An 11,453-nucleotide genomic window follows, 5' to 3' on the forward strand; every position below is an offset into this window, starting at 1 on the left:
CCAGCTGAGCCCAGCCCAAATTGCTGACTCAGAGAATAGTGAGCAAATAAAATTATTGTTTTAAGATGCTAAGTTTTGAAGCAGCAGTGTGTTCTACAGTAACAGCTAATAGTACAGGGCAGTTCCTAGTTGTAGTGGGTTGTGTGTCCCAAAAAGATGTGTTTGAGTCCTGACCCTTAGTACCTGTGAATTGTGACCTTATCTGGAAATAAGGTCTTTTCTGATGTAATCAAGTTAAGATGAGGTCATACTGGATTAGAGTGGGCCCTAAATATGATGTCTCTGCAAGAGAAAGAAGAGACAGATTTGGATACAGCCATATAGAGGGGACAGGAAAGGAGGTCATGCACTGATGGCAGCAGAGATTGGGGGGTGGGTGATACTGCTATAAACCAAGGAATGCAAGGATTACCAAGAGCTACCAGGAGCCAGGATGAGGCAAAGAAGGATTCTCCCCTAGTGCCTTTGGAGGGAGCATCTCTCTGCTACCACCTTGATTTCAGATTTCTAGCCTCCAGAACAGTGAGAGAATACATTTCTGGTGTTTTAAGCTACCCGGTTTATTGTAATTTGTTATGGCATCCCTAGGAAATGAATACACTGGTTCAAAAGTTTTGCTCAGAGAGTGCTGACTGGCTAAATGCAGAAGCTGAGCAGCAGAGGGGATTCACTCACCCTTTTGGCACCTCTTCCCCACACTGGCTGTAGTCACCATGCAGCTGGGTCACCATCTCCCGGGGCTCAGACACACGCACCTTCTGCCCAGCCCTCAAGGTCTGGCTCCAGCTCCACCAGGCATGATGCTCATTACGGCTTTCAAATGAAGGTGTGGTGCATGCGTGTGTGTGTGTGTGCACGCGTGCGCGCACACACACTTTTTTCTGCCCATAAAAGCAGTTTGTGAACCTTTAAATATGCTTACAAAATATAACAAAAGAAAAAGGAGAAAAACTTCCCATAACTTTATCTTTCCGAGACAGTCATAGTCAGCATTGGCTTATAAACCCTGGTGTCTTCATTCGTACAAATACTGACATACTACTAGATGTGCCATTTTGTGACCCATGTTTTTCACTTAGTAATATGCCATGGACTTTTTCTGTGTCGATGACGATGAGTCTATTTACTCAGCACATATTTGCTGACCACCCACTATGTGGCAGACATTTTACAGAACTCCAGGATGCAGTGATAAAAAGACAGTGCATTTACAGCCTCTGTTCTCGTGAAGATTATAGCCAGACAGGGAACACATGCATCAAGCCAAAAATTGCACAAATACTTCTTTGATTTTCTATTTTGAGACCATTTTAGATTTACAGAAGAGTTGCACATATGATTCAGAGTTCTCATATACCCTTTACCCAGCTTTCTCTGATGTTAACATCTCCCACAACTATTTTACAATTCTGAAAACGAAAAAATCAACATTGGTGCAATGTTATTCAGTACAGACTTTCTTTTCCATATATATATATATAATTTTCTGTTCCAGGATCTAATCCAGTGTCTCATATTATGTTTAGTAGTCATGTTTCTTAATGTCCTCCAATCTGTGATAGCTTTTTAATCTTTCATGACTTTGAGACTTTTTTAAGAGAACTGGTCAGTTACTCTGAAGAAGGTCCCTTACCTTGGGTTTGTCTGATGTTTTCTCACGATTAGATTGAGGTTATACATTATCGGAAAGGATGCCACAGAGGTGGCATGCCCTTCTCAGTGCATGATATCAGAACATCTATGATGTCAAAATCTTATTTTTGGAGATGTTAACCTTGGTCACTTAGTTAAGGTGAAATCTGCTGGGTTTCTCCATGGTTAAGTTACCATATTTTCCTTTATAATTAACAAAAATTTTGTTTGGGGAAGAATATTTTGAGACTATGCCAATATCATGTTTCTTCTTAAACTTTTGCCCACTAAGTTTAATATTCATGGATGGATCTTTCCTATAGAGATCTGATATTCTCATGGTGATTTTGTATTTCCTCATTCCTTCTGAATTTATTAAGTGGAATTCTTCTGTAAGGGAGAGTTGTCACAAATACTTCTCCTGTGACAGCAGTGAAGAGTTTTACAAGGATGCTATGAGAACATAAAACAGAGTGACCTAATTCAGTTTGGGATAGTGAGGGAAGTCTTCTTTGGAGAGGTGACATTTAAGATAATTCCTTCAGGATCAAAAGGAATTAGCAGGGCACAGGGATGGGGTTAAGGAAGAATGTTCCAGACACAGGGAATAGCATGAACAAGAGACCTACACCCAAAGCTGATAGAAACTGTATGAAATGGCATGGTTGACTTTGGCTTGTAGAAACCTTGGCCACCTGGAGGGACTTCCTCATTTGAAGGGAGCAGCTGCTTCTTACTCCAGCCAAAGCCTTGTCAAGTGGAAATGAGGGCCTAGAATTGCCAGTTTCTGGTGTTCAAGAGAAGCTGGACATCTGGATTTTATTTTCCATAAAATTTCTCAGTCTTTTTAATGTTGACAAATAACCCCATTCTTCTTAGAAGCCAAACAAAGCCTGTGAGCTGTCTTTTTTCTTCTTCTTTAAGACTTTATTATTTTAGAACAGTTTTAGGTTCACAGTAAAATTGAGAGGAAGGGAGAGAAATTTACCATGTATACCCTGCCCCCACCCCATACACAGCCTCCCCAATTATCAACACCACTCACCAGAGTGGTGTATCTGTTACAGCTGATGAACCTGCACTGTTACATCATAATCGCCCTAAGTCCATAGTTTATATACGGGTGTTGTACATTCTGTGAGTTTTGAAAAATGTATCATGATGTGTATCCACCATTATCATTATCATATAGAGCAGTTTCATTGCCCTAAAAATCCTTTATGTTGTGCCTACTCATCCCTTCCTACCCACCCCTAGCTGTCAGTTTTTTACCTGTACGTGGCTGAATCATGATTTATCTATCTTCTGTAGCTGGACCTTGAACTTACTTTTAATTGTTCACTGTTATAAACAATGCTGTACAGACATCCTTGTACAGACAACCTTGAGACCTTCTCTCTGAAAGTTTGCTCCAAATAGTCACTTGTGGTCTCTTCATCGCCAGACCCTGTGGCTTTTCCAGGCTCCACTCTCTTTCACCCCTCCATACCTCAGATTCCCCTGATGCTTCGGTTCTCCCTCTACTTTCCTACTGTTCTTTTTCCATTTCCTCAAGGTCTCGGTCAACAGTGGCTGAGACCACCCGGGAATCCACACCATCAGTAAGGTCTGGGAGGTGACCTGGGATGTGGTCCCACAGAGGGGGCTCAGTTCTCACCTTGGCTGAGAGCAACCCCACTCAGCACACCTAGTCCTGGTCTTGGGGCATTTCAGGCCAGAGCCCTGGCTTAGCTCCCTCTGCGATCCCCTTCCCAGAAGGGAAGGGCCCAAGGTCAGCTCTGCGAGCACTGTGGTTGCTCAAAGGGCAGCAAAATACATTCTTGATGGATTCACTGAATTGCTCTGATACGGCTGGTATGGAAGAGATAAGGAGCTGAGGCCTGATGCCAGAATCCAGAGATGAATTCCCACCACAGGGGGAGAGATAAACCTGGGATCCACTCTTAGAGCTGGCAGGCAGGGGCCATCGCCCCAGCTTTCTTCCCGTGGCATCCTTTTGTGTTGTGACTGCACTGTTCTTACTGTGGGAGTCAAAAGCCAGCCTGACGTGGTGGGGGGATGGACAGGGCAAAAGGAAGGGCAGCTTTCCTTGCCCAGAGAGACGAGGGGAAACTTTCTTTCCTGTTTGTTCTGAGTAAGTCTTCACCTGTAGCCAGGTAGAAGGTAAGGGTGGAGCCCTGGTGGTTGCTTCTGACGGACTGGGGCGGGAGGAGTGGTGGGTAGGGATACCTCATGCTCTTTGAGTCTTGGGTTGGTCCAAGTAGCATCGACTGAGGGATTTTTAAAGTTATGAATAAAATGAAGCTACACAAGAAGTCTGGCTGTCAGTGGACTTCCTTCTAGAATAAGCTTAACAATAATAAAAATTGCCATAAAAGTAACTATGTCCCCATTTACTGAGCACTTACTCTATGCCAGGCATCATACTAAGGGCTCTTCATACATCTCATTTAACCCTCATGCCAGCTCCTGGAGGGTTAGCTTACCAGCCCTGGTTTCAGGATGAGCTTCAAAACCTGCTCAGAAGTCATATTAAGGTCAGGACAGGCTTTGCTGCCACAGCATCCAGAAATACCCACGCAGACTACAGTGGACAGGACCCTGCTGTCCACAATACACCCATTCATTTGTCTTGTGTTTGCTCTCAGGAGCCTTAGAGTGTGTGTCACCAGCCTGAAAGCTTGCCATGTTTCACCAGGCTGGGGTGAGCTGCATGTGGAAGGAGGACTTCAAGTCCCCATAACCTTCTTCCTCCTGAGTCTGGGCCCTGAGGTGAGATATCCTTGACTGCTGGATCAAGATGCCCAATGTCCCTTCACCTGGAAAGGGCTTCATTCTAAGTTTGGATTTTTCATAATCTCCCCTGCCTCTTTGGTTTATGCACACTCAGACATTTGTAATAATGGAATGGTCGTTACTTCTACCACAAGCTCTTTGGAGGCTCATGAGCTCCTGTGTTTTATAGATTCATTTTTTTTAAATTCAGTTGTTGGGGCTCACTGAGTACTCATTGCACCTGGCACTGCTGGAGGTACTGGGGATACTGCAGTGAGCAGGGCAGATGTGGCCTCATATTCCTGTGGGAAAAATTCTCAGTGAAATACTAGCAAAATGAATCCATATTAAAAAAGATTCTATACCATGACCAAGTGGGATTTATCCCAGGAATGCGAGGTTAGTTTAACACCTATAAATCAAATTCGTCATTTTAATAGATTTAATGAAAAACACATGATCATTTCAACAGTCGCAGAAAAAAAGCATTTGATAAAATCCAACACTCTTTCATGATGAAAACACTCAGCAAACCAGGAACAGAAGGAAACTCCCTCAATTCAATAAAAAGACATCTACAAAAACCCACAGGTAACATACCTAATGGTGAAAACGTGAATATTTTCCCCCTAAGATCAGGAACAAGACAAGGCTATGTGTTGTCACTAGTTCTATTCGTCATTGTATTGGAAGTTGTAACCAGAGCAATTGGGCAAGAAATTAATTACAAGGCATCCAGATTGGAAAGGAAGAAGTAAAACTAGTATCTTTATTTATAGATGACATAATTTTGTATGTAGAAATTCCTAAGGAATCCACTAAAAAATGATTAGGATTAATAATAAACAAGTTCATCAAGGTGGCAAGACAAAAATCAATACACAAAATCAATCTTATTTCTGTATACTAGCAATAAACAATCCTAAGTTTAAATCAAGAAAACAATGATATTTATAGCGGTATCAAAAGGAATAAAATGCCTAGGAATAATTTCAACATAAAAAGTGTCAGGCTTATACTCTGAAAGTCACATTTGAGTGGGAAAAGTTGAGAAAATGGAGAGACATCAGCTTGGCCAGGTCACATTGTCATGGAGGAGAAGGCAGACCCAGCAAGACCTCCTGGCTGCAGCCTCAGCAATTCATGCCAGTTTGCAGAGCCCCAGAGCACCGTGACCTTCTTTCCGTTGGGCTCTGCCTGCCTTCACTGTGCCCTTTGCCCCATTTCGGAAGGGGATTCTGGTGGCTTTACCCATAATAGCTCTGCAATTAATGTCTATTTCAAGTTGTGCAGGTGATGGGAACTCAATAGTACAAAGTCCAAAGTGGCCTCTCATTTTGAGAAAAGGAGGTGAGGCACTTTCCAGAAGCCTTGCCTCTTTAGGTCTTCGGTACAGGCTGCATCTTGGAATATAAGTTATCTGCTGCCTTCTGCTCCTGGCAAAAATGCACATTTTTTGTTTTTTTTTTTTTTCCCATTTTTAATCAACTTTTTATTTTAGGACAGTTTTAGATTGCAAACTTATTACGAAGATAATACAAAGTTCCTGTGTACCTTGTACCCAGTTTTCCTGTTATTGATATCTTAATTCGTATGCCACAATTAATGAGCCAACATGGATACATTATCATTAACTAAAGTGTATGCTTTGTTCAGAGAGCCTCAGTTTTTCCCTAATGTCCTTTTTCTGTTCCAGGATCCCATCTAGGACACCATAATACATTTAGTTGTCTTGTCTCCTTAGACTCCTCTTGGCTGTGACAATTTAAATTCAACTTTTATCTTCCACGTGGAGCTTCGAAAGAGTCTGAGCTCTGGAGTCAGACAGGTTTTGACCCAAATCCTAGTTCTGCCCTTATTAGTTGGGGACCTAAAGTGACTTATTTAAGCCCTCTGAGCCTTAGTTTCCTCATCCGTAAAATGGTGGCAAGCCTATCTAACTTGCAGGGCTGTATCCTGCAACATAATACATGAGGAACACCCAGCACAGCGCCAGCCCCACCTGTGCTCAAAAATAGCAGTATCAGTGATTTGTCTACTTGCCTCCCATCCTTCCCATGCTGAGCCTCTCTTAGCCATTACCCACCTCCTTTCTCAAGATGCACTGCACCCAGCAAAAGCACTTGCCCCTGACACACGCTCTCCCTTGCTGGAATGAAAGGCAACACCTATTTAACACTGCAACCCAATGACCCCTGGGTTTTCCCTACATCTTTTCCAGTCAACCTTAGTAGGGCCCTGCATATAGGCCAGCACTTCTCATCATGGTGACCTACTTGTCAGGAATGCACAGGCTGTCTGCTGCTGGCCTTGAGTCAGCACCCAGAAGCTCTGACATCTGCCCAAACCTGACCCCACCCCAGCCTTGCCCTCCTGAAGGCCTTTGGTGAGGGGACCAGCCTGCTGCTTACTCCTTTGGAGTTGTGTTGGAGGGGGCTACGTGGATGTATGAGTGAACTTCGTCCCATCCATCTGTCTGCCACTCACTGTTTGCTCCTAGTAGAAACTAGCATGTATGTGCTTCTGGAGGTATGTGTTGGTGTGGGTGCAGGTCCCCAAGGGAGTGTGTGTGTGTGTGTGTGTGTGTGTGTGTGTGTGTGTGTGCACGCGCAGGAACAGGTCTCAAACCTCCTGAGCTAGAAGCACTTCTTCTGTCCACAGCTAGAGGCAGATGGACTGTGCATGGCAGACAATGTCTTTTTACCAAGAGAATGTCCTGTGTTCGGAGTTCTGGGTGCGCTTGTATCACGCGTCGAAGGCTGGCTCATGAAAGAAGATGGTTCTGAAAGGAGGGAAGCTGTGCTCGCATTTCGGATCACAGTGGTTCCAGGGAGGCCCTGCCTGGCTTTGAGATGCTGCGTGGAGCTCTGAGGGGGTATGGATTAGCCCAGGCCCACCCAGGGTGCATGAGCCACCTCAGGGAGCTGCAGGCCCGGTAGGATTCAGGGAGGTCATCCTTGGGCCCTCTCTGCCCACAGATCCCCAATTTACCCCCCTTACAATGCTCCCTCACTTCCTGCCCCCCACCCCTCAGCCCTCTAGAAGGCTTCAACCAGCCCAAGTCCAAGTTTGTAAAACTCTCCTTTTATTAATGCTTTTATCTGGAACACACCTTCCTCCGATACACATGTGGCCCACTCCCTCACCTCCTTCAAATCTTTGCTCAAATGTCACCTTCTCAGTCACCACCCTTTTAAAATTGCAACCTGCTTCCCGGCCCCACCACCTTGCTTTAAACTCCTCGTCTCTCTTGCCCTCCTCTTTTCCCCCAAAGATCTTATTACTTTCTCACACAGTGTGGCCCAGCACCACGACACACATGAGTGCAGAAATTGAGAGTAAGCATTTACAAACTATAGATACAAATAATAATAATAATATAAAAATAAAAACTATAGATATTATAGAATCTATAGCAATTTCCCGTTGCCGAGAACTCTAAATGCAGATCAGGAAAAAATGAACTAGTTTTCACCACAGAGGGTTCAAGAATCATCGTTCTAACATACCATAAAAAGTATTCAGTTTCCTGTTTGTCTTCTGCTGCTTGAATGCAAACTCCACAGGGCAGGATTTTTGTCTGCCTTGTTCCTCCCAATCTCCCCAGCACCTAGAATAGTGTCTGGCACACAGTGGGAGCTTAGTGGGTATTTGTTGATTGGCAGAATGTGGAAGAGTTGGTCTGAGAGGGTGAAGCAGCACCAGCTGGACGTGGGATGGGAGGGCAGCAAATGCTCCCTGTCCCCCATCCCTGTCTGGCTGTGGGCACAGTGCTCTTGCTCTGAATCTCTGTGAGTTTTTCTTGGGACTCAAGTGCTACAGGACATGGCTGAGAACTGCTGCCCTGATAAAAAGTGTTTCACCCTGCCTTTACCCCTGGTCTGTGCCCAGAGGGAGCCCAGGGCTGCCAAGGCCACGCAGGAGCTGTTCTCTTGGGGGTAGAGGGAGTTTGGCTCCATCATCTGTTCCCACGGTTAGGGCTGGCTGAGGCCCACGTGGCAGGCAGCGCCTGGGCCTGCCTCATGGGCCAGCCATCCGGCAGGGCTGGTTCTGGGTTCACACACCCACAGCTGCGTGCTCGGCCACTCCTCCCCACCTCGACCCAAGCCCTCAGGCTTAGCTTCTCCTTCTTTAACCTCGAGACCCCACCCACATAATCTCTTTTGTTCTCCTCCACTGCCAGTGAATTGTAGGGGTCTAACCAAGGAGGAGGGGAGAAATACCCTAAGGAGCTACTGTCCTGACAGTGTTCAGGGCCACTGGTGACTCTAGCACAGGGACCAGGAGTAACCTTTGTATAATTGAAAAGGTCAGTTGTATCTTCTTACCTGCTCCCTCTCAACCAAGCAGAGCCACAGACTAATGTCTGCTAACAAGGGTTCCCTCTGCTGAGTCTCACCTCTCCTCCCTCTCACAGTCTTGGAGAACATAAAGGAAGTTGGAGAGGGGAGGCTGCAAGGAGGAAGTGACATTCCAGCTGGATTTTGATAGATGAGTTTTGAATTAAATAGGCCAAGAGAGGAGAAATGAAATGAGAAAGGCATTCTAGAGAAAAGAAATGGCACGTGCAAAGGCCAGGAGGTCAGAGAGCCCACAGTCCTCTTGGCATCATCCATCCGTCCTTTGTATGGCTGGCTGTGCATGGGAAGGTGATGGAAGCCAGAGCCAGGAAAGGAGACACGGGCCTAGTTCTTGTAAAGAATACTCATTTAGGGCAGCGGGATGGCCCAGTTGGTTAGAGCGCGCGCTCTCAACAACAAGGTTGCCAGTTCAATTCCCCCATGGGATGGTGGGCTGCGCTCCCTGCAACTAAAGGTTGAAAACGGCAACTGGACTTGGAGCTGAGCTGCACCCTCCATAACTAGATTGAAGCACAACGACTTGGAGCTGATGGGCCCTGGAGAAACACACTGTTCCCCAATTTAAAAATAATAAATAAATAAATAAATAAATAAATAAATAAATAGTTTAAAAAAAAAAAAGAATACTCATTTAACCAACACTTATGAGCACCCCTATGCTTGGCTCAGTGTGGGGTACCCAGATAAACAGATGATAGGAACAGAAAGGTGTTTGGACAGGTAATTTGCCTTCTTCATCTTCGTACCCTCAAAGCCTGCCATGTATGGCAGGCGCTCACTAAACATCTGTAACACAAGTAAATGAATGAATGAGAGAATGAAGAGATGACAAGGCCACTTAAAGAAAAGTAGGACAGAGTGAAGAGAAGTCAGCCTTGCAGAGCAGAGGACCCAAACCTTAGAGAAAAGTCTCTGGGGTGGAGAACTATTTTTCCTTATTTTAAGTTAAAGATGGTTACTGTAGTTTTCAGGACAAACCTTCGCTATGCTTTGTGCAGGCAGTCACTCTATGGTTGAGATTTTGGTATTTTTGATGCCAATGCAACATGCTATGGGGATTTCCACAGCACACTGTGTTGAGCAAGTAAAGGCTGCAGAGGAGAGACTGGGCAGGGCCTCCTAGAAAAAGAAGGCCAAATTGATGCAAGGAGAGGCAAACCTGTGCAGGGAAATGTCCACATTGTTGCTCAACCACACCTGGAATGTGCCCCAGGTAGGAGCCTTTGGACTTACAGGAGGCATTTATCTGAGGACAGTTGGTGACATTTGGCCTGCCCAGAATCGAAAGCTGACAAGTCCTCAAAGAGGAGAATGTATCCCTGCCACAATCGAAGCCACTTATTCCTTTGGGGAGCTACAATGCCGCCCAGTGCCCGGATGCAGATCTACTGTGAAGTGAATGAAGCTTATGCCTCCAGGTGCTTGCTGTCACAAGCCCCTTCCAACACTCTAGACCTAATTTTGTATTTGCCATTTTGCAATCTTTTTCTTAAAGGGAGTCCCCCAAATCTTATAAGCTTCAGGTCCCACAAAACTGGGAAAGCCACCCCTGCCAATGCTCCTTGACTTTGGAAAACCTTAAGCAGACAGTGGGTACCTGTGGGTTCAGGGCTTCCAGGCCTCCTTCCTAAACCTCAGGCCAGGACCTCTGTCTTGGCAGCCCTGGGGTAAGATGGTGGAAGGCTCTGGCCCAGAGCAGAGAGTGTTCCCTTTGCGGCCAAGAGGACGTAGGGTGGAAGGAAACTGTCGGCTATAGAAAGTGAAAGTGTCCTCCTGAGAAATAGGAGCTGATAGTACGAATGCACCAGATCAAATTCCACTTTGTCCATATTGCTCACTGGTGGGGTATTTGGTGATGACCCATGGTTGACCACTGACTTAAAATGGTTGTTGTGACATAAAGCACCACTGAATTGTACAGTTTAAAAGAGTAGATTTAATAGTATGAGAATTATATGTCAATTTTAAAAAAAGGACGCTGGGGCCTATGGTGCTTTTCTTGTGTGTTTGATCCGGTGTGGCAGGTTCATAAAGACACTGGTTGGTACTGGGGTTTCTGGGCATCAGTCATACACAGCAAGGGCTGTTCAGGGACCACTGCCTCCTGGCCTGGTCCTCACTGAGCTAGGAGATGAGATACTGGCACTGCAAACAAGCTTCCTGTCCAGCTGGAGTCCCTGGAGGCAGTGGAGTGGCCTCAGTCATTACTGGGAGACTCGGCCCCCACATGCTACTCCCATTGTCACTTTTGTCCAAGTCGTCTGAGCTTAACACATGCTAGAGCCAGGAAGTGTTACTGATTCATCAGGAGGAGGGAGAGAGGAGAGGGTTTGGACACTTACAGGTAGGCTTCTGGTCCTCGGGGGCAGTGGCAGTGTGGGGCCTCTCCTGAGCCATACCCCCAGCCCTGTTAGTGAAAGCACTGGGCTGTCCCTGGCAGAGCAACTTGGCCTCCAAAGGGCCCAGCAGAGCCACCTGTGAGACCCAGGGATTGGCCCCCTCGTGGCCCAGGCCCCTTCATCACGGGTGCCTGGGCACATGGGCAAACACTTTCCTTCCTAGGGCCTGTCTAACCCCCACTACCTCTCACCTCACCCCCTCCAGCTCCCTCACCCCTGCCTGCAGCTTCACCCATTCCTCTACCAGTTCCGGAGCTTTGTTAGGCTGAATTACAAAGTGCGCTGG

The sequence above is a fragment of the Rhinolophus sinicus genome, chromosome 5 (genome assembly GCF_057876585.1).
Source record: "Rhinolophus sinicus isolate RSI-liver-muscle chromosome 5, RSI-T2T, whole genome shotgun sequence".
Taxonomy (NCBI): domain Eukaryota; kingdom Metazoa; phylum Chordata; class Mammalia; order Chiroptera; family Rhinolophidae; genus Rhinolophus; species Rhinolophus sinicus.